Source organism: Anabrus simplex, chromosome 5 (assembly GCF_040414725.1).
Source record: "Anabrus simplex isolate iqAnaSimp1 chromosome 5, ASM4041472v1, whole genome shotgun sequence".
Lineage (NCBI taxonomy): Eukaryota > Metazoa > Arthropoda > Insecta > Orthoptera > Tettigoniidae > Anabrus > Anabrus simplex.
The window spans coordinates 70961798-70987581 of NC_090269.1; positions in this window are offsets into that span (position 1 = coordinate 70961798).

Below are 25784 nucleotides of genomic sequence, written 5' to 3' on the forward strand. Positions count from 1 at the left end.
CTGAGAAAGTGTGCGTAGAATTTCGTGACATTAGCTGCAAGGATGCCGAAGAGGATTGACCCTTACTGGGAGGACTACATAACAGTCCTCTCCGATGCTAAATATAGCTATTGTGCAATCCAAGGAATGTGCAAGAAGCGTGATTTCTTGATATCAAATAACGGGATCAGTGCTGTATTGAATAAAAAAGCCGACTGGGCTTAATTCCAGAGGGAGAAGAACAGGCAAATCCACGACCAACCACCAACCGTACACCAGAAGTGGTGGGGGAAGAGGAGGGCTTTGTCTCAGATGATAACACTGCCCCCCCCCCCCCGCTCAACTCCCAAAGGACTATCGCACGTAAATTGGGGATGTATGAACAGTTAACATCATAATCGAAAAGGACCGGCAATTAGAAAAGCGGCATGCCGAGTTCACAAGCTGTTGCCTCGTCACATTTCGGAACATCGCACTAACGCAAGAAACTGTATGGGCGCTATATGTCAGGGGACTGATAGTAAAATGCGGTGACATTAAACGAAGCAGATGTGTACCTTAGTTATTGTAATGAACCACGCTCGAATTACTACCGCCCTAGAAACAAAAAAATATTATCAAACATTGTATACAGAATGCCAGGAAAGTTTATCAAGGGGTTTCATGATCATCGCTGGGTACTGCAACAATGACAAATTAACCATTCGCTATTTCGCTAATAATGTGAAGGTAATAAAAATGGCGTATGACCTCCGCAGAGGCCTGGTGCGGGTCATTTTCTCGTAGACGGCCTATTAGGCGACCTGCATGTCTGTGAAGATGAGGACCCTACCTAGGATGATTTCTAATACTGAATACCACGCAGCCCCCGAGCCATTGGAATTAACCAATTAAGGTTAAAATCCCCGGCCCGGCTGGGAATCGAACCCGGGACCCTCTGAGCCAAAGGCCAGTACGCTGACCATTCAGCCAACGATTCGGACAATGTGAAGTTGGACTCTACATAGGATGATTTCTAATACTGAATACCACGCAGCCCTGAGCAATTGAAATTAACCAATTAAGGTTAAAATCCTCGACCCAGCCTGGAATCGAACCCGGGACCCTCTGAACCAAAGGCCAGTACGCTGACCATTCAGCCAACGATTCGGACAATGTGAAGTTGGACTCTACATACTATTAGCAAGAGGTTTTAACACTCATTTACAACACCGATATCCTAACACTGCATGGGAGGGCGAAAACTCAGGTATGAGTACATTAAGATAAAGCACACCTTTAGTTCGACTCGTACCGGGCGAGTTGGCCGTGCACGTAGAGGCGCGCGGCTGTGAGCTTGCATCCGGGAGATAGTAGGTTCGAATCCCACTATCGGCAGCCCTGAAGATGGTTTTCCGTGGTTTCCCATTTTCACACCAGGCAAATGCTGGGGCTGTACCTTAATTAAGGCCACGGCCGCTTCCTTCCAACTCCTAGCCCTTTCCCATCCCATCGTCGCCATAAGACCTATCTGTGTCGGTGCGACGTGAAGCCCCTAGCAAAAAAAATAGTTCGTCTCGTCTGTTCTTAGAGTGAATGGAGACGGAAACTGGAATCCGTGCAATTCCTTTTACTGACATTCCGGTGAAGGCACCCGATGGGTCATCCATGGACTTCTGTGCATTTAGACTCCTGAAGAGGGCCTTAAGGAGTAGACGTTCAAGCACTATCAATGCCCTCTGGAAAGCCTGTAAGGAAGAGTAGGATAAGGTAGACATGCTTAGCTCTGAGAAAAAGTTTGCTGCAATGGAAGTTACGTAGCTAGAAATGCTGGCTTTCCGATTGAGCACGTTCGTTGGTGGAGACATGGCTTTTCATGAAACACCGCCCCGAGCGACTTTCTGTATCTGTATTAACAGAGTCAATTCACGTTTCTGAGAATTCATTTTTTTTTTTTTTTTTTTTTGCTATTTGCTTTACGTCGCACCGACACAGATATGTCTTACGGCGACGATGGGATAGGAAAGGCCCAGGAATTGGAAGGAAGCGGCCGTGGCCTTAATTAAGGTACGACCCCGGCATTTGCGTGGTGGGAAAATGGGAAACCACGGAAAACCATCTTCAGGGCTGCCGACAGTGGGGCTCGAACTCACTATCTCCCGATTACTGGATACTGGCCGCACTTAAGCGACTGCAACTATCGAGCTCGGTGAATTAAAAAAAAAAGAAGGTCGATTCACTGCCTACAGACAAAAGTTATCCACACTATTTATAAATTTACGCGGTATCATTAAAATATGCCTTTGCTGGCGAGATGTACTGTTTACACTGCACTATGCCTTCTGGTATGGGCTAGAATAAATTTGTTACTCTCATTGACCTGTCTCAGTCTCATCCTTGGCTTTGACAATATGAAAGTGACTGAGGTATGAGCGATGCTAGTAACACTGTTCCTTATGCGGCCAGTCCCTGTTAAGAATGGTATGAAAATATCGCTCATAGGGTCGGTTGGTGCGTGCATTTCAGTGGGCTTGGCAGACTGATATGTGAGCAACTTCTGGTTCGGTGAGGAAAGCAACGGGAAACTACCTCAATCCTCATTTCCCTAGTACGCCTCTTCAGTGATGCCTAGGCCATCTGTGACAGCTGTTGGCAAAGCTGTGGAGGATCAAACCAGCCTTCGGGCTGAATACCTAACACACATCATTAAAATTTGGATTGGAAACCAAATAACAAATTAGCTTAAGACAATGCATATTATGATCATGTTTTATGCATCCCTGATGATAAATCTAGGTTTGTATCCTACAATTTTCATTTATTATTTACTCCCCCCCCGCCCCTCCGAAAATTGAGTATTCTTAAAACTCCGAATGCAGAAAATGGTATTATTGAAAAATAACAGCAGATAGGTTTCCCTAAGCACAACAAACACATGTGATGAAAATGGGTTCTGAAGGAATAAAATAAAGTTTACCGCTACTTAATTTTGACAACCTGTATTTGTAACAAGAGTTACTTACCAAAATTGAAAATGTCCGTCACAAAACAAATTCCTATTTTTCAACATGATGAGAGTTTCAAACACAATATTTGCTTATTTCACATAAAAATGAATAGTAACTAACTGCTTTTAATTCGGGAACATTTTTACTGTTAACTCGTGATATGATTGTCTCGAGACTGTTGAGGATGAAACTGACCTGACGTAAGATCAGAACAACATCCAAAAGGCAGACCGCTTCAAGTAACTGGAATATATTGTTGAAGAAAGTAGAAACATAGAGAAGAAAGTAAACATTCAGGTTCAGAATTACTGACCGAAGGATACCTGTTTAACTGAAAGGGAAAGTGTTTAAGACGGTAGTAAGGTAGAGCTTAGGCATGTAACTAAAACATTACCTCATCATAGGGCAAAATGTTGGCAGGATGAAAGTTGCTGGGATGAAGATGCTGCGACGGATATATGAAGTGATAAAGATGAACAGAATCCACAATGATCACATTTGATGGACGGTGAAAGTTACAGATTTGGCAGAGAAGATCCAGGAAGCCAAGTTTAGATTGTACGTTCGCGTTGTACGGAGAGTAGTTGTAGGGAAGACGGTCAAAGGAAAGATGCATGGAGTTAATCAGGGAAGAACTCGCGGAGAAAGATTTGGAGGAAGAACTGGTAAAAGAAAAATAAGGATAATAATAATGATAATCACTGGCAGGCTTTGGCGATTTGCTTTACGTCGCACCGGTATACTACAGATAGGTCTTATGGCGACGATGGGATAGGAAAGGACTAGTAGTGGGAAGGAAGCAGCCGTGGTCTGATTTAAGGTACTGCCCCAGCATATGCCTGGTGTGAAAATGGGAGGTCACGGAAAACCATCTTCATGGCTGCCTACAGTTGGATTGAAACCCACGATCTCCCGAATGCAAGCTCACAGCTGCGTGACTCTAACCGCACGGCCACTTGCTCGGTAAGAAGAATCACTACCGAAGAACGTGTGCTGTATCAAAGTTACACAATTTTGTGAAATACAGAGATATAATATATATACACATTCCCCTGTGGGTTATCTTCTTGCAACAATCATCACCATCCCCATAATCTATCCACGAACGAAATGACTGCCAAAGTAACACTATTTAGCCTACAATTAGTTCAGTAAGAGGAAGGGATCTTACCTTCAATCCCTATGGGGAACTTCTAAGCTGATAGGTCATCCGGAAAAATTACATTGCGAAATCCCTTACCATATACGAGGGTAAGTACTCGTGCTTTATTGCTCAGAAACAAAGGAACGGGGATTGCTACAACCCGATAGTTGGTAGTCATAGAGATAGGCCGCGCCCTGGCGCAGTGATAGATAAATCAGATCCTTTCCACAGCGACAGCTGCAAAATGGCTCTTACTGAGCGACGGGTTACGCAAGGAAGTCTGTTTCTTCGGGCAGATACATGGAACCTGTAAACATTTACGAAGAATTGTGTTGGTATATGGAGATAAAGTGATATCCATCCAACAAGTGCGGAAGTGTTGCCGTGAATTTCCTGAGGGTCGCACGACTGTGAAAGGCAAAGTGTGGAGCGGCCGTCGATAAACATCACAGGCATTATTCAATGTCATTGGCGAAGTGGTAAGGGAGAGTAGACGTGTAACAACACTGAGTCTGAACAACATTTCATATCGTCACCGAAAGACACTCATTTCGTGCTAACACAAATGCTTGAGTAACTCTGATGATTATGTCGGAAAGTAAAGGAGTCTTACTGAAATGTAACAGTGTTCTTTACCTTGACCTGCATTTATTTATTTATTTATTTATTTATTTATTTATTTATTTATTTACCGAGCAAGTAGCTGTGCGGTTTGAGTCACATAACTAGCAGCTTGCTTTCGGGAGATAGTGCGTTCAAACCCCACTGTCGGCAGCCCTAAAGATGGATTTCCGTGGTATCAAATTTTCAAATGTTCACATCAGGAAAATGCTGGGGCTGTTGTACCTTTAAGGCCACGGTCGCTTCCTTTCCACTTCTAGCCCTTTCCTATCCCATCGTCACCATAAAACCTATCTGTGTCGGTGCAATGTAAATCAGATTATTAAGAAAAAATATTTATGTGCCTTTAGAAGTGGCGAATTTGGGGCTCATGGCCTTCTCTTAAACTTAACCATGTAAATTACAGGATAATAGAATAAATATAAGCATTCTATTATGAAATAAAAGATAACTACGCTAATTAAAAATGTGGAGAACATACAATGAACCAACAACAACAAACAAAAGGAAAGAAATTTGAAGCATTAAAGGAAAAGGAAAGAGAAAATCAATACATAATATTATTATTACTATTATTATTAATATTATTAAAATAAAACAGTAGTGTCACCACGGAAAGGTTCAGTTCATAACCAATTTTAAGACACTGCGGTCCATCATCAGCGATTAAAAAATTGCTAATCCACATGGGTGTGTCATCAAAATAAAACTGAGCCCAGATGAAATAAACATTAGAAGAGCTGGCTGGACTTGCTGTTAAAGCTGTTAGGCAGGTACCTGAGTTTAATTGTTTTAATGTTTAATTGTTTAAATATTTTGTAATCACTGATGATGGACCTTAGAATCCGAAAACCGGTTATGACTTAACACTTGTGTGCTGTTTTATTTTAATAATAATAATAATTATTATTATTATTATAATGACAAACGAAATGAATACAAACTGAAAACACATGAAAGTTAATAAACAGAGTAATACCCAACAACTAATACGGAAAAAGAATGGGAATAAACAGAGATATTACTTAAAATTTACGTACATGAAGTAAGAGAAGAATATTATGTACATATACAATAAAATAATAAAATAAAGATAACCTAATGATACTTATAGAAATAAAGAGTATGCTTTAGCAGCGCTGTAAAATTACAATGTTACCAGTCTGCATACCACAATCGGACATTCTACAGTCACACTGTATCTCTGCATGCAGTCTAAAAATTTAAAGATTGTCTTTGAATTCTTGACAACAGCTGGAAGTGAATTCCAAAGTCGTGATCAAACCACAACGAAGGATGTATTAAACATAAAATTGTTGACGGGAATAGCGTTGGCAGTCCCAGATCTAGTTAGAATGGAATGATGATTTAGCTTAATGTTAAAATTATGGAATGAGGAAAAGAAAAGAAATTTGTTTAAAAAACCTCTGGTGAGTCACTTATAACATATTACGGTAACTTACTTCCTGACTTACACTCCTATGTTCTCCCACCGTCGCCATAAGACCTCTCTGAGCCGGTGTAACGTAAAGCAAGCATTTTAAAGAAATGTTCTATGTCTGAAAGATGCCTTCCTTTGATTTTAACACTGTCCCCCAACAACCGCTTTAAATCGAGCTTCTACTGTACATTTAAGTTTGGCTCTGAGAACTTACTCAATTAATTTTTTATTTTTCCTCGTAGTAACAAGAAGTGGCGTGGCCATACTTAAGGAAAATACTGGACAGGAACAGCATTGTCAGATACACGGTATTGTTTCTTAAGGGACGATTTGTATATATTTTTCCCACCGTCACACCAATTTTTCTATGCCCATGAGGGAATAATTTTTCGGGTTGACGCATAACGATCCAGTGTGAAACAATATGCAGTAGCATTTCCTGTTGATGCCTTTACCACAAAATCTGCAAGAACGATACCCTGCCTTCACAGCATTAACATTGCGTTGTGTGTGTGATGTGCGAGGCCGTCCAGAATGGTGTTTATCCAAGACAGTTACACACACGCCCTACGTTGAGCTGTGCAAACCAGTTGCAGACACTTGTAAATATCATGCACGTCTCACTATACACTGCACACAACTCTCAATAGATTTCAGGAGGTTTGTGTTCCTTAGACAACAGAAACCGAATCACACTCTAAATGAGTCGAACATCTCAAGCTTAACCGCCATTTTGAAATAACTGCTTCTCGACGTGCGCAAGGTGCACACACCTGCGATCTTGAGGAATGATTGGGAACTACAAATAATTCCCCGCAGCCGTGAATTCCCAATTTATATTTAAATTTTGAAAATACATTTTCATTTTGTTGCAAACATTTTACTTATTTATTTTCTCTCGTATATCATGCAAACGTTGCGGTGTTTTTTCCATACACTATTATTCTAAACAAAACCTCTATCCCATCATATTAGATTGAACAGAATAATAGTTGGGTAATGTGTTATCGTTTATTATACATGTTACTATTAGATGTTTCACGTCGTACCGACACACACAGGTCTTATAGCGGCGATTGCTATAGAATATGGTATGTTGCCAGCTGTCAGTAGAGAGATGACATAGAATGACATAAGTGGACGAATAAGCCCGAGTGGTGTTTGTAAAGTAGGAAAGATCAGAATGTAAAGATAAAGTTGGAATTCAAGAGGACAAATTGGGGCAAATATTCGTTTATAGGAAGAGGAGTTAGGGATTGGAATAATTTACCAAGGGAGATGTACAATAAATTTCCAAATTCTTTTCAATTATTTAAGAAGACTAGGTAAAGAACAGACAGAGAATCTGCCACCTGTGAGACTGCTCTAAATGCATATCAGTGGTGATTGATTGATTGATTGATTGATTGATTGATTGATTGATTGATTGATTGATTGATTGATTGATTGATTGATTGATTGATTGATTGATTCATGGGGCAGGGGATGGAAATAGCTGTGGCCTAAATTTAAGGTACAGCCCTAACATTTGCCTCATGTGAAAATAGGAAACTATGAAAAACCATCTTCATGGCTGGCTGCAAACAGTGAGCTTCGAACCCACTCTCTCCCGTATATAAGCTCACAGTTGACAGTTAAATGATTCAAATCGCCCAGCCAACTTGCTCTTGGTGGTATTAATAAAGGAACATATCAGAGGAAGAGGCACACTATACCGCATCTTGAGAGGGAAATAATAATAATAATAATAATAATAATAATAATAATAATAATAATAATAATAATAATAATAATAATAATAATAATAATAATAATAATAATAATAATAATGGCCACTCGCTACTTTGCAGAAATTTATCTTCAGAAGGCACAAAAGAATAATAATATAACGGAGGAAAAGCGAATTAATAAAACGCCTTGTTAGGGGGATATAAGTACTGTACTAGGAGGGAGGAAAATAATGGAATTAAACGAGGTGAGAGACACAATCTGAAAATATATTTAAGAACATGGAAAGATGGAAATTTCTTTGTGTTAAAGATTACTTTTCAGAGCAGGGTGTGACAGAGGAGCGCTTTTGGAATCTCTAATGAGGTTTTGTATTTGAGAGGGTTGTCCTTTGTTGATGCAGTACAAAAGACCGGGCCATTGTTCGGCAGTAGACAAGGAAGCTTTGCAACTGCCCTCATCAGTCCTTGCTGTGCTGTTGCCAAGTAATAGCATTGTCTTTTCCGAAGTGCGCTCGTCATGTCGAATCTTTGGATTGAAGATATTATGTCAAAGGTCTTACTGAACAAGAACACGTGCATTCTAGTCTATCTGGTAAAAAATATTCATTTTGCTTTTACTGGAGGAAACGAACTCCTATCAAATCTGTATGAATATTGAATAGGCTATGACTATAGCACAGCTGAACAGTAGAACACTCAGCGTGTTCTTCAGGCAGAAACTCTGAAGTCAGGAGGAGAGAAATTACCACCATCATGATTTTCATATTCTACTTTCAGACAAAGTGTACAGTGGATCATAGAGAGTTGCCATTTACCTTCAGGCATAATTCGATTATCTATATAAATAAAATCGTAAGAACATTGTGTCTGTACATCGATAATTTTTGGCGAAAATTTCGTACGGTTTATCAGTTTCAGGTGTAATAATAATTGTTTGAAACTTTGGCGGCTGTTTGTATGAATTTTTATAACGTGAAAACTACTGGATATATTACTACCTAACTTCGTATTCAGAATCCACCTGTCCTTGGGTAGGTTTCAGAGCCAAAATTATTTCTAAATCCCTCAATGGTTTGGGGGTTTATACGAAACCGAAAAGGTGATTTTACACTCCCACAAAATGTCCACAACCAAACATAATGGAAATCTACCTGCATTAATGGAAATATATTTCTAAACCTTTTTTTCTCATGTTCATCACTTCGATAGGATTAATAAGGGAGGTATCATTACAGTCCAAGTGCCAGCGGGCTCAGTTCAAAAGTGAGTGCGTTTGAAGCATATTTCTTATAACTGGAAAACTACTGGAGATATATTCAACCAACCTTGATATTTAGCATCCACCTGTCCAAAGGTAGATTTTAAGGTGAGTGCCATTTCAAATTTCATGAAGTGACTGGGGGTTTATACGCAACCGAAACAGTCATTTTACTCCCTCACAATATACGCAAGAATAAACCGAATGGAAATCTACCAACCTTGATGGAAATCTATTTCAAAAACTTTTTCCTCATATGCACCTTCTCTCTAGGAGTATTACTAAGGGAGATATCATTAACGGATGGTTCTACGGGCTAAGTCCCAGCGGACACAGCCCTAAAGGTGTTGTACGTGGAGCAGACTGCTTATCTACCTATATAAATAAAATCGTAATTACCGTGTGCCTGTGGGGCTGCCTGGCCGAGGCGGTAAAGGCGTGCTCGGTTCGACCGGAAGGACGTGGGTTCGAATCCCCGTCAGGAAGTCGTAAAATTTAAGAAACGAGATTTCCACTTCCGGAGGTGCATTTCACTCAGCCTACACCAAAAATGAGTACCAGGTTAATTCCTGGGGGCAAAGGCGGCCGGGTGTAGAGCTAACCACTCTACCCCATCACGTGCCGAGGTTAACAATGGCGGAAGCCTTTACCTTCCACTCCTCCAAGGGCCTTCATGGCCTGTACGGATGTGACTTTGTTTGTTGTGTGCCTGTGCATTGAGTATTTTCGTGAAATTTTCGTGTAGCTATCCGCTTCTGGTGTAAGAATGACCATCTGTATAATTTTAGCTTTGGTCTGTCTGTCTGTCTGTCTGTCTGTTTTTCTCTGAGTTATTATAACTGGAAAACTACTGGGTATATTACTACCTAACTTCATATTTAGAATCCACCTGTCCTTGGGTTCGGTGTAGTTGCAGTGCTGTCACCAAAGAAGGAAAGCATACTCCGAATACGATAAACTGAATGAAATCGCTTGTGTGAAGAATGGGATATTGAATGTGTGTATTTAAGGTACAATGTCTTTCGTAAAATTGTGTTTCCTTGTAGCCTATTATTCTTTCCCAATCTTCTACCATCCTATAAGTCAGAAAAATGTAGATACTCTTTGAAAGTCAATATTAATGGAACAAAATTACATACCGCCACAGTTCTTGCATGGGGGAAGGTTAGTTTATGTGTTCAAAGTGACCCCCATCAGCAGCCAAACAACGTTGATGCCCCTGAACTGTGACCGAACTGCGGCTGTGTTGCCGGTGTGATAGCCGCACAGGACGCCTGGATGGTTTCTCATAACTCGTTCAGTGTAGGTGGCTTCTGCCGATGAACTTCAGTTTTCATGGTCACCCATAGGTAGAAGTCAAGAGGTGTAAGGTCGGGAGACCGTGGTGGACACTCAACAGCTCCCCTTCGACCTATACATCGTCCAAGTAGTTTTTCATCCAAGTAGGCTCTGACATCTCTGTTGTAGTGAAGCCGAGCGCCATCTTGTTGTACGTAAAATTTTTAATTTCCAAACCCTCACCAGTTACGGTACCTTCAAAGAAGAATGGGCCGATCAAACCGCGCGATGACAGACCATACCACAGATTAACACCGGGTAGATTAACAAGCTTGTCCACATGAACGTGAGAATTTTCAGGAGCCCAGTAGGCCCCACGCGAAGATGTGACGGTTTACAGTACCGTTCAGTTTGAGTTGTGCCTCGTCAAACCAGATAACCATCCATGTAAACCATTCATCCTCGCGAAGCATGCCTTCGAACCACTCGCAGTACTCAATCCTTCGATTCGGGCCGTCCTCGTTCATAGCATGCAGCGATCTTGGAATGTACTTTTTCCACTTTGCAGCCTTCAGAATTCGTCGTACGTTTGATCGCCTTACCCCGCTTTTACGTGCACCGTGATTCACAGATTTTTGAGGTGACCTAGTTGCAACACAGTAATGCTGGAAGCTGGACTCGTTGATGTTTTAGGTCGGCCAGACCTTTCCTTATGCACATTCTGAACAGTACAGTCGGCTTCAATTTATGCCGAATACGATAAATTGTTGTACGATTTGGTGGCTGAGTTCCGCACAAATTACGTCATTGCCGTTACAGCTTGATCATTTTATACTTCCAGTATCACTTCAATACGGCCTTGCGTTGCTCGAACGACAAACTTACTTCATTCATTGCTGCACTGTCATCTGCCGGAAAACGCAGTTCAAAATTGTCGCGCCCTTCACGTAACCTTCATCATCTGTTGAAATGAAAAATGAAATGGCGTATGGCTTTTAGTGCTGGGAGTGTCCGAGGACAAGTTCGGCTCGCCAGATGCAGGTCTTTTGAGTTTACCCCCGTAGGCGACCTGCGCGTCGTGATGAGGATGAAATTATGATGAAGACGACACACACACCTAGCGCCATGCCAACGAAATTAACCAATTGTGGTTAAAATTCCAGACACTGCCGGGATTCGAACCCGGGACCCCTGTGACCAAAGGCCAGCACGCTAACCATTTATCCATGGAGCCGGACATCATCTGTTGAGAAAACAATGGTCTACGCTACCTCGCAAGAACGCCAATGATATGTCATTTTGCTCCAAAGATATCAACTATCAAATAGTGTCTACATTTTTCTGGACCTCTCTGTATTTACCGCGCAGGTATTGTAAACTTTTTCGACACCATGTATAACGTGAGCATAACCACGAGACATCCAGTTTTACATGTATACATCCAAACCACAGGGACATGAAATTAGTTTCAAAAGTCTCGCACGCATTGGTTAGGATTCAAATCGTTAACCACTTTGATTAGCAGCCAATTACGATATCATTCAGGTGATCCCCACTCCCAGTGTTATGGGTCTCTTGCATTTAAGCACGTTGTTGACTAATTTTCCGGAAATAAAACCCGTAAGCTTAAACTGAGAATGTGAATCCATAAATAAACACAGTGCATAACCGACCGAGTTGAAGTAACATTACAAGGCATCGCCGTACCCCTCCCTCGGTACTTCAGGGCAACTTCAAAGCTCATCAATATCTGAACAAATTCTTGTACCCCACTGTGAAACTTAATTGTCGACAATTTGGACAAAAATCAGTCTTCGTCGAGGAAAACTCCTGCGCACATCGGGAAGGCACCGCATTTTCCCCTTCTCCTTCTTCAGCGTCACTTTCACCCTGGCGTATTCCCGAATTTTTGTAGGGTTTTTCAAAAATATTCAGCTTACCTCATTCATTTCTGGGGTTACTGGAGCTACCCAGGCTCATTTTGTTTTGGCCTGGCGTTTAAGGCCAGTTGCCTTTCCTCATGCCATGTGAATTTTGAGATGAAAGTCTCAACCCAGGAGTGACCGAGGGTCAAACCTTAAAGGAGCAACTAAACCACTCAGCTAATCTTACTCCGCTGCAATTGTTTCCTTCACAATGTGAAAGTCGGTCGACTAGTGCGGCGGAATCCTTGACATGAGTGATATTGGTAAAACATGGGATAGTTAAAATAAACTGCGTTTTTACATCATGACACGCCACTAAATCTGGCAGACTTCCGCAGAAACTCCACAGAAAAGAGAAAAAATGGCACCATCAGTAAACTGACTGTGATGAGTACCCGTATCTAACCAATGTATGTCATATGATCATCATAGGCAATCTCTCGCTGGGGAGTATAACGATTATCATCAATGTCTACGATTATGGGTTCTCAGGTGGCTGAAGTGGCCTATTTTAGAACCACAAGCTCTGGCTCAGTGATAGCATACCAAATCTCTCAAAACTCCTTGTTGTTCAAGAAACTGGTGGTCATTTCTTCTCAGATTCTCTCGTTCTTTCTGCGATATTTTTTACCGGACTATAGCGTTGGTCACTGTAGTTCAGAATGGTGTTGTTCTTCATGGGCAATATGTCTCCGCTCGACTGATAAAACACTAATCTTCATAGTTGCCGATATCAGTTTGGAACTTCTACATATTAGTCTTTGGAACAAGGTGACAAGGAAAAATCAGGACACTTTTGTTAACATTTCGATTATGTGATTTCATAAGGTCGGTGCACCGTGCTTTATCATAATTCTAATTCAATCAGAAAGAAATGGAAAACAAAACCTAAAACAGAGGTAATTTTTCAACAAATTAAACAATATTGTATTCACAAAACGAAGAGACTTTACTACTAGAAGTATTGTTTACTGAGTTCCTTTATCTCATTTGAAATCAGTAAAAAAAACGCCAACTGTCTGGACTATGTGAGCCTAGTAGGAAATAACCAACTAGAAGTGTGAAGACAAATATTTCCAGATAATAGGTCATGGTGGATTATCCGTTTTCACAGACTTAGTTATTCAAGTTACTAGCAGTTTATTTGCGATTAACTTCTGGATTCACTAGTACTGTATCTGAGAAGTATGAAAATGTACTTTTGGCAATGAGTGACAAACAAAGGATGCTTTTCGCTTACAGATAGTATTTTCTGAGATTACTAAACCACATCGTTGAAGATACGTGTATCTATGGTCACAGTAAAACAGACACTGCAAGAATAATTATTTCAATTTCATCAAACATTTCTCTCAAAAACTCTAAAATGATAATAGATTATTTGACCAGTTCTAAAGCAAAAACTAAAAATTGTTAACACTGGTTTGATGTGAGCATTTGCTTTGCCATAATTTCGTTATCTGTTTACTTTTATATTCATGTTTGCTGTATTATTAAACTAACCTATTTCAACTTCTGTTTCTGTCATTTGTATGCACTCTCTCATTTATACTCGCAAATCCCAGTCCACCTCCCTGAACTTCTTTCCAATAAACCGATGAAATAAAAGTAGACGATGAAACAAAAGGGAATAAAAGATCTTTCTTGCTCTGATGAGACGCGCAGGCGTACGGATGATGTAGGCAAAGTGACGTTGCAATTTACATTGGCCGAGGCCTCCATTGAAGGACGCTATGAGAGACATACCTAGAGAGCTAACATGCAACGGGCCCTGCAACAAGCATCGGCACGAATGGCTTACCTGAGACCTGTGCCTTTTATTAAGGGTATCTCTATTGCTATTAAGAGAAAGGTTTTAGCGGGTATTGAGTCCATTTTGCTGCATTATTGTGAGACCTGGTGCAAAGTTCCCAAAACTCCACTTAAAAATTACATGTATTCCAAAATAAAACATTACGATGACAGGAGTCCCGTTGTTGAAAGCTAATATAAAGATACGTCGCGAACCCAGTATTCGGACTATTAGATCTGAGATAAGTGAAATAGCGAAGATGACGTAGACTTGGATCCTCCTTAGCCAATCTACCGACCCGAGCATCATACTCTTGAAACAGGTCATGCGGACCAAGAAGCCGAATACAAGATTTAAATATCGCAGCTCTTGGCCTACTTATGACCTGCTTTAATGAAACCATTCGATCTTTTCCAAAATATAACTTGAATTTCAATAAATAAAAAAAGAAATCTGTTTCTTAAGAAGAAATATTCCCCCTCATCTTCTCTCAAAATTACTCCGACTATTTTCTCGTTTATAAATTATTATAGATATGAGGAAGTTATTTCTCTGACTTGAGGGCAACATCCCCTTAAGACAGACCGTCTTGCCCCCCTGCCAGAATATATTTTACTATTTCCCGACTCATCGCGGGTGACTATTCGAAGAAAGAGAACACTGCACACGCGTTCATGAATGGCCACGTACGTCAGGTAGAAATCCGGTACAGGAAAGTGTTGATGTGCTATTTGTATGTGCGGAAGCAAAGCCACTGGGTTGTATTTTGCAATTAATTCGTCCAGAATTTTCGAGCGTTTGTTATTCGGTTTACGGTGGCGGTTAGTGTTAGCAGAGACGACATTTATCGTGTTTTGAAGGATGTGTATGGGAATGAGTGCGTGTATCACGCTGTACAGTGTTCAGGTGGTACTGATAATTCCATCATTGATGCGTAAGGACGTGCCCAAACCAGGTCGGTCTCACTGGACTGCCTGGTGAGCAAAAATAAGAAATGACAAAATCAAAGGATGTGGTTGGGAAATAATGGGGAGTCCGAGACGCCAACCAGAGAAGAAAAAGTCACTGCCATGGTTATTGTGCAGCGAGGTGATGCGTTGGATATATTCCAACCAACTCCAGACAGTGAGCAATCTAATTTCAATTCTCTGGTGGCGCGACTAGAGATGAGGTACGATGATAAAGACCTTCAACAAATTTACCATAGTCAAATTCGTATCAGACACCGAAAACGAGGCGAGACACTGCAAGAGTTTGAGGCAGACATCGCGCGTCTTGCTTGTATGGCGTATCCTTCACCTCCAAAGGATTTCATGGAACAGCTATATGTAGAGTCTCTTGCGATGGGTATGTCCGACCCAGAATTGCAACGAGCCCTTCGTCTCGTGCACCCAAATTCGTTAGACGATGCGTTGGCTCGTGCATTGGGAAGCTGCTACACACACCTCGAATTCTACAGGCGCAGCTTCGACGGCTGGGTGAAGAGGAGCCTCCAAACGAAAGGGTAGAGAGGAGTTCAGTGATTGTTTATTGTTTGGATTACGTGAACACACAGGAAGTAAAGAGTGATCTATGGATGATATGTATGACTGAATATAGTCGCCTTGTTGGTTGAAGCAATTGTCATGGCGGTTCTCTTGAAGACGGATATCACTAGATAGCAACGTCCATGGTTGGAGTGACGTACCACAATCAATAAAAGCGATCGAATCCATACTTCTTGAGATCACTGAGATGAATTGTGACTCTCTGGATGCCGTTTAAGTCCAGTTTATGCCTCCATCGCCAAGCGGGGCATAGTTTAAGGGGTGAGAAATTAAATGTCCAGAAAGGCCGAGATCAGTACTGAACTCACAGTTTTCGGTTTCTCCAGGCTGATTGATGACAGTCCCAATGACAGTTGGAACCGTGTACATCATATCTGCAGCGCGACGTGTAGTAAATACCGTAGATAGAGTTAAAACATATTTATTATTTGAAAGTATCAATTGCTTGCCAGACAATTACTTCCCACTCAGCAGAGCTCTCGATGCCATGAAAAAAGTCAGTGAGTCGAAATTTGCCCTATGAATGTTGCAAATTCTCAATGATTTTTGGTTCCCTTCTTAATAAATACTTTTTGTCTTACGATGACAATTCATTTGAGATTATTTTATTACCAGTATTGGCGTATAGAAAATTAAAAATTAAGATTGATGTTAAATGTTTCCGCAGTATGAAGGTTCAAATGTCTCTCGTAGTTTACTCTTATGGAATACTAATTTTCAAGTTAAGAACTGGCGCAATATTATCCAGAGAGATCAACATTTCCAATCTCGTTCGAAACATACAGGATAAACCCAGACTGAACGCACGATGTTTGTACTCCGGGCTACGGCAGCTGCTGTGTGGCAGGCGCGCGCATAGCTCTTGACCTTGCACGCAGCCTGCACGTGTACGACCTGGCAAGCATGAGTCGCCATTTTAAATCTCAGCTGTTGACATAGTGAGACAGTTATCATTGCAATGCTGTATTTTCTTATGAAAACATTCTGGTTTCATCTTAATGGTCATGTGAACAGTCATGACTCTCACAATAATTGGTGTGCAGAAAATCCTAATAGTGTTTATGAAGTCCCTCATTATGATAGGAAGATTGGTGTTTGGTGTGTTGATAGTGCAAGACGAATAATTGGGCCTATTTTTCTCGAAATGGCAGTAAATACAGAGAGGTGCCAAGATGACATTTTCAAGCCATTCTTCCATCAGTTAACGGAAGAAGAAAAATCGCGTGGGTGGTTTCAACAATATTCAGCCCCTGCTCATATAGCAGAAGATTCCCTTCTTACTGTTTCGGAGGTGTTTACAGACGGAGTGATCAGTGGTGGTCTATTTCCCCATCATTCTCCACATCTAACAGTAGGTCTATGCGAGTTTTACTTGTGGGGTAAACTGAAAGGAAAAAGTGTATCGAACAAAATTCTCACACATTAATAATAATAATAATAATAATAATAATAATAATAATAATAATAATAATAATAATAATAATAATAATCGTATGGCCTCAGCTGCCGTGTGCAGACATTTCAATTTGACGCCATCTGGCTGTCTGGTCGTCAATTTTGACGTTTCGTTTTACTCTACGCCCACTAGATGGCAGACCGAGTAAACCGAAACTCTCTTGGGCGTCTCTGGCTGAGATTTAATGAATTTTGTCGGGTAAACACCAAATGTGTCACCAGAGATCTTTTACATGCCGACATCATACGACATGGAGTGTCGAATGGACTTTTTTCCGCCTTCAAAAATCCGACTACCTCTGCCGGTTTTGAACCCGCTATCACACATTGGAAGAACTGAACGAAATCAGAAATATTACAGTGGAAGAACGCCTTCGCGTCAGCCAGAATGTGGTTACCAGATACAATGCCTCTACAACCCAGAAAAGACGACACTTCCAGCATATTTTATAAGATTCCATATAAGATTGTATACACGCTTAAAGCAGGGCGACCGCGCGCGATGTGAATTCGGCGGAGGCAGGTGCCGTAGCGCAAAGTAAAAACACAGTGTGCTTGGTCTGGTTATATAAGAGAGACCCTATATTTCAGATTTACTCTGCATACCTCAAGTCCACCAATGCAATCACCTTCATTTAACTCTACTCGTATACAGGGAATTTCTTAATTAAATAATTAATCTAACTATATACTTGTGTCTCATTACTCTAAAATGGTCAAATTCCTGTAGATATGGCGAAAATACCTGAAAGAAGAACTACAGTAGTCTTTAACCGATATTGAAAGAATGTTAATAACCCAGAAGAGTATATATCGCCTTCACACCACGATGTTGGTTCTTATTAGTACAATTTGTATGCATTAACTAGGGATCGAAGCGCGAATACTGGGCCCACAGCCCATCAAGCATAGTACCGTCTCTCGTAAGAGAAGTTATTTTGCCCACAAAGGGCACTTTGACGCGCTCTTGAAAGCAGCGATCTTGAGGGGTTATAATGACCAAAGTCTGCGGGCGGTGGACAATAGCGGGCTCATCAATCCCGTGCTCCAGACTGTAGTGGAATTATAATGACTACTAGCCTACTTCCGCACTGCGGCTACCTCCCTATTTCAATGCAAAAGACAAGCAGAACTCTGCTTAGAATATATCAAGAGTACATAATATGTAGTCTTTGATTGCCATACAAACTTCGTAGGTTTCCGTACTTATTAGTACTAATAATTGTATAAGCAATGAATGAGAAGTAATTATTATTATTATTATTATTATTATTATTGCTGGCTGGATGATCAGTGTCGTGCCCTTCGACTCGGAAGATCCCGTGTTCGATTTCCGGGCGGATTGGGGACTTAAGACAAACAAAGACAAATTAGCACCATGGTACCACAGCCCTGATGGGCCTTGGCCTACCAACTGCTCCGCCTGGAAGCTCTCACATTACGAGGTGATGCATAGTCAGAACGACGAATCCTCTTGGCCGTTATTCTCGACCTCCTAGACCAGGGTCGCTATCTCGCCGTCAGATACCTTTCCAATTTTTCTCATGTAGGCTGAGTGGATCCCGAACTAGTTCTCACATCCAGCAGGTCCTTATTCTCTGGCTAGGAACTGAACCCGCGGTCTCTTAGTAAGAGACAGGGTCACTACCACTTTACGTGCTGCCAGCCGGGGAGTTGATCTGCGTGTGGTTTTCAGGCTCAGGATTTGGGTATTTGTGTTTGAATCAATACACTTCTATAGGCTTACATATATATATTGTACCGGAAACACCGCTACGAGAAAGCAAGTTCGAAGTTTTAGTGCCCCGCGTTACATACGGTGTGTGTAACATTCGGAATTTGGTATTTTCCTGTCGCCATGAAACATCTCTGCCGCTGTCCGACTCCTTGTCTGAACGGTCAGCGTACTGGCCTTCGGTTCAGAGGTTCCCGGGTTCGATTCCCGGCCGGGTCAGAGATTTTAACATCAATTGGTTAATTCCAATGGCACGGGGGCTGGGTGTATGTGTTGTCTTCATCATCATTTCATCCTCATTACGACGCGCAGGTCGCCTACGGGAGGCAAATAGAAAGACCTGCACCTGGCGAGCCGAACCCGTCCTGGGATATCCTGGCACTAAAAGCCATACGACATTTCATTTCATCTCTGCAACTAATGTCCATTGTAACAGATCATTAACAATACATACCATGGTTTCAATTATGCGTAGAATCTTTATAGTACAATCATATAAATATCATTCTGAATAAAGATAATTGTTTTCCTATGGAGACCTATCCTGGGCACTAGAGGGTACTTTGCGCGAGGTGACGTACATGGCAGTGACGTGGCCGCCTCGGGCCGGCTTCGCGCAGCGAGCATAACCATGTATGGTAGGTAATGTTCCGATCCATCTGTAAACATTACTAGAACCGCGCCACCCTTAACCGAGAAACGCGAAAGAGTTGAAGCTGCCATCATTTTCAAAATCCTGATGCAAGCTGTTCAACAGAGAATAACGAAGGTACAGGCAATTTTGAATCTAAAATCTAGACATCCACCCAGAGTTACCTATTCTATACGGTATAACATCATCAGTCTGAGACTAGCAATATGTCATTACATGTGGACAGTATTAATTTACTGGTTTCTATAAATAAAATAAAGTAGTCTGTACTGCTTTTTATTTAGAAAATGATTGATAATATTCCAGTTCTTAAAACTTCAGTTTTGAAGATGTATGTACACAATACTACCATAGAGATAAAAAGGTGTAGTATTTACATGTGTTCTGAATTTCTTCTTTTCTGTGTTCATTGGTTTCTGATATAATGGTGTTAGGTGGTAAAATTTGTAATCTTTCCGGAAATCACTTCAAATTTTTTGCATTAATCAGAAATCATTATTGCCTGCCACCACAAGTCGGCAGTGACATAAAGCTTCCCCAATATATGCGAATATCAAGAAGTACTCATTTCCTCCACCGGAACGCTGCTAGCGTGCAGCATTCACGAGCGGTGTATTATTTACTAACTATGGCGGCAGGCAGACAGGTAGGCATATTTTCTGGTTGATCGGCTTGCTTCTAGAAACGTTCAGTCACTTCACGTCCAATGTTTTTTTAAAGACAATCGGGATAATAATTTTTCACATAACCTGACCTGGGTCTCAACAAGATTTGAACTGTCATTTGAGTCGCACTTTAAAACCTCAAAACTCTTTAAAACAGGGAGAACTGAGGTAGTTAAAGTCGTACAAGCTCCCGTATTAACAAATTTTTGAGCTTCACACATGAAATCATTTACAACGTTTATACCCTACAGTATGATTGATAGAAGATATTACACCGATCTTGCTTAAAAATAATGCCCTAAACTGCATTTTTCTTGTTGAATTATGCTACGGCATGATTTACAAGCTACTTCTCCTTTTTATTGCTTCACAACGAAACCACTGAGGAAAGCAAGCGATTCAAGTTTAATAGACATTGCCTCCTGAGCTGTAAAATAAGTAAGGATATTAGGTTTTCTTCATAATAGCAGTATGGTTATTATGTATAATATTTTAACCAACAGTAAAGACATTTTGTGGAGTGAGTATACGAACACTGGGGCTTCTGAAGATTTTGCACGATTTCTGTCACTGTTTCTGGAATCTTAGGGATCATTTCCAATAGAAATGATTGAGATGACTTGACACAGCTAATAACATTCCTCTCACGAGTATGCTGATTTCGCCGTTTCGAAGGAATCCCTATTTTCAAAATTCTGTTGAGGACAAGTACTACAACTCCTGAATCCACCCTGTCATTGTTGCCTGAAGTTCTCCTCAAAATGTTAAATATCCTTCCTAGGGAATCGCTGTGAAATACGGTAGTTATAAAAAAATGAATGCCCGACGACAATACGTATCGGATACAGAGAACTGTAGACCACGCAGTCAGCCGAATAGCCTCGTAAGTTTCATTGCTGAGAAAACTCACTCCTTGCTTGTGGTATGCTTCCTTCACATCTGCAAGATGTACCAGGAACTCACTCTCCAGCCAGTGAAGCCTGTCTACATCTGTGTTGATAAAATGGACCTTGTCAGAGCAAATCTTAGCTTTGTTATAACTGCTAACATCATGGATACTGAACCATTTATGAATCATTTTCATGAAGTATATGGTCACTGTGCAGTCTTGGAAAGAGTGGGTTTTTGGATGTCCAGAATGTTTTTGGAGATACTCCAGAGCTGTTATTACTGGTGTAGAAAATATACCCTTCGCTCGTTTCACATTCCTTTTTTCTATGTTGTTTGATGTTATACGCTTTGGAGTCAGAAAGCGAACAGATTTTACTGGGTGAGTAATTTGAGACTTCAAAATCTTGCTATTGAAAAGTCGTCTTATCATATTAACGTTGGTCTTATGACTATCGGAAACTAGAAATCCACAAGCCTCAATCTCTCTGATTACAGAAAGTTTCAAATTATACAGTTCCTTGCCTCAGATTCGTTTGCAGCGAGTACTTCGTGCATAACCCCGCTATCAAAGCAAATTATTGGCGAGAATTTCAGATCCGCTCACATTATTGACGTTCTGGTTTTGTGACCAAAGAAAGTATCTAGTTTTTCGTCATATTGCAATTGTTGTTTTATTGCCATATCAACCACTATCTTTCAGCCTCATTCAAACGATGGGATTCTAGGGTTAATCTCTCTTTCACAAGGTTCGTAACTTCTGTGTCGCGTGAAGTATCACCCAAACAACTAAACAGTGTGCTCTTAGAAGGAAAATTTAGTATATTTTTCCTAGTATACCTGTAACCATGGGTGATATACATTCCCACACTATACTGTGTTTTGCAGTGGATTCTGTCCACCCAGGAAAGCATTCCTGAAAATTCGCTATTTGCATAAGGAGTAATGAAGACTCATTTGAGGGATCTTTCTCGGCTGTTTTAATTATTCGTAACAAGGCTTTATGGTAAATTGTTATAAGTCTCCAACTCCTGAATAGTTTTATTGAGTTTGTTCTCAAGACGTAAAAGTTTAGCCCGCGCTCTTCACAATTTCAGTCGCATTGTTTTTCTATTTTGTGCAGCTTCTCGTCTGAAATATCACACTGGATATCAACGGAACGATGCCAGTCTCTAGGTCATCATTTCCCGGTTACTCGTGCAGGGAGACACCTGAGGTATTGATTTCATCACAGCTTGGCTCAGTTGATTCATATTTCCGTTTCTTACCTATGGCATTGAATGAATGTTTTATAATAGGTATACATTCTGGTTTGGTCTATTGGACATCGTAAGATTGATACGAAAGGTAAACAGAGGGAACAATAGCATCCCGCAGTTTCTTAATTTTCAATCCAAGTCGATAGTTGGACGCACGAAAATGATGGCTACGTACCACAGAAGATCTAGAATTTAAATTAGATCTGAAGTTTGCTATTTATATATTGCTTTCAGCCATTGTTCTCTGAGATCAGTTTGGTTGGGAAATTCGTGAAACGATACTCCTCTCACTTGACTACCCCGGCTTGTGCAGTAAGGCACCGTTTCTATTGATAGATTGAAACCTTTAATACGACATTAATATGCTAAGTTAGTGTAGCCTATGGCATGATCTTTAAGCAATAACTAATTAAAGCAAATATGCCACGATAGGTTTCCATGAGTTGGAAATTAGATGAAAAGGATATGTGAAACTCGAACGGTGCGTGAGATTTACGCATGTCTCAGAATTAGACTTTGTAATTAATTACTGCCATTACATACCTTCTTGTGATGAAATAAATCTTCCATACTTCCCCCCAATATCACAACTGAACACATTCTCAATAAACTACCGTAACATAAAGAAATGACACTCAACACATTGTTTACTATCTCTTTCTCGATGTTCCTACTGTAATGTGCTTCCAGCGCGGGTCTACTGCACGCTGCTAGCACAACAGCGGCCAAAACATAGTTCCTGCATACGTGATATTCGCCACGGCCGAATGGATCCCTCGCTGCGCTAGAGCGACGCATCAAGTCGGCCGTGTGCTCGCAAAGAAGCACGCAAGCTGAGTGAAGTGGGGAGGCTGAGGGATATACTGGAGGGCGAGATGCGATAAAGTTCGAAGAGTTTCTGTTGAATTTCATTGCTGACAGATAATAACTGGGAATTCAAATTCAGGGAGAGGCCGTACTACTGTCAAAATTATTATTATAAAATCAACCAATGTCATCAATGATCTACATTTAGGACTGTAGCTCTGGTGGCAAATTTCACATCAGTTGTTTATCTAGTGTTCTCTTAAAAAGGACTTGGAAATTTATCGAAAATATTCTTTCATAAATTGATGATAATTGTTGTTTTAAGGGGCCTAACAACTAGGTCAAAGAAAATAGACGGGCTGAACTATACACATATTATGTCATTATAGAATTCGTTTAGTAGACCTGCACACAAAATGGTGGTACTTTTCAGGCATTATTATTGAAAAAACGCGCACATGCCGTGCAGAATACCATTACATTACATTTACATTAGGCCTACATACACATTACTTTTCTTTGCTATAAGCTACGATGGATTCAGGCATTATTAATACGCATATTCATAGTTTCTAAGCACATATGATTGTCAAAACAACACGTTACCTAAAAGATATCATTCTCACATACAATAACCCCTACTTCTTGCTGAAAATGTATATTTGCCCCAATATTCCCTCTTGAATTCAACCTTATCTTCATATTATGTTATTTCCTACATTTTAAAAGCTTCGCTCAAGCTTATACATCTACTAGTGCAATTCCGCGCAGTTTCATCACTGACAGTTCACAACACACCGCTTAGTCAAGCAGCTCGTCTCCTTACTCCTAAGTCTCCTCAGCCTGAAGTTGTTAATATTTTCGTAACACTACCCGTTTTTTTGGAAATAATCCAGAATGAATCCTGCTGTTTTTCTTAGGATATTTCCCTTCTTGCATCGTGTATCCTTGCAAGCGTCCCATAGAATGGAACTGGGGTCTTACAAGAGACTTAAACGCCCTCTGTTTTACATCCTTACTACACATCCTAAATATCCTCATAATCATATGAAGAGGTCTATAACCTTTACTTGCAACCTTGGTAATGTAATTACCCCTATGTAGATCTTCCATCATTAACGCGTACGTACTCACCGTGATACCCGTACGGTACTTTCCTCCATCAGCACAGTAATTAAAACTGAGAGGATTTTCCCTCTCGGTGAAACGTTCAAGCTGACATTTCATCCAGTTTCTTATCGTACCATTGTCTGCTGTTCATCTCACCACATCCTCCAGGTTCTCCAGGTCGCTCACAAACCGGTAATTTGTTTGCTACTCAGTACAGTTTATAATCATCCGCAAAAAGGCTAACCTTTGATTCAGTTTCTTTATTCATATCATAAGAAAACAAAGGTCCAATAACACTGCCTTGCAGAATCCCATCTAATCGTTACAGGACCAAATAAAGCTTCACGTACTCTAAATCTCTGAGTTCTACTTTTGCCGGGCTGAGTGGCTCAGACGGTTAAGGCGGTGGCCTTCTGATCCCAACTTGGCAGGTTCGATCCTGGCTCAGTCCGGTGGTATTTGTAGGTGCTCAAATACGTCAGCCTCGTGTCGGTAGATTGACTGGCTCGTAAAAGAACTGCTGCGGGACTAAATTACGGCACCTCGGCGTCTCCGAAAACCGTAAAAGAGTAGTTAGTGGGACGTAAAGCAAATAAAATTATTATTATTATTATTATTATTATTATTATTATTATTATTATTATTATTATTATTATTATTCGTAAGGCTGGGTTAACTGTGAAATTGTCCAAGGTCGCCTTCGCTAAACCCTCCATGTCATTCTTAGGGCATATTGTCTCGCCCGATGGTGTTGCTGTCGATCACTCTAGAACACAGGCCATCCGTGATTTAAACCTCCCAAGGACATCAAAGGTATCGCCAGGTTCATTGGTATGGTGAATTTCTTCAGGAAGTTTATTCCTAACTTCGCTAATAGAGCGGCGCCCTTGAACCTTCTTCGTAGGGAAGGCATCAAATTTGAGTGGGGACCTTCTCAACAAGCCGCTTTTGAAGATCTTAAATTAGCTCTCTGTAACGCCCCTGTTCTTGCTATGCCTGATTTCTCGAAGAAATTCATCGTCCAAACCGACGCGTAGTCGTCGGCGGTAGCTGCAGTCCTTCTTCAAGAGACTGAACTAGGGAGGCGACCCATCGCCTATGCATCTAGGACTCTATCGGCTCAAGAAGCCAAGTATTCCATCTATGAGCTCGAAGGTTTGACAGTCTTATTTGCCTTAGAAAGGTTCCGTCTCTATCTGGAACATGTCAAATTCGACCTGGAGACGGATAATCAAGCCTTAAGCTGGGTCTTAGGTAGGCCGCGTCGTACTGGTCGTATAGCCCGTTGGGCCATCCGAATTTCTGCCTTCCAATTCGATGTCAGGCATATCAGAGGTACCGAAAATGTTGTCGCAGACGGACTCAGCCGTATGTTTTCCAACGACGTCGAGACCCATGAACCGGTCGATAGTTCATCACCTCCCTAGTCCATACTATCTGAGGTTAATGCCATCTTAACAGATGCTCCCATGCTCTTTAGGGACATTGAGAAATATCAACGTGAAGATCCG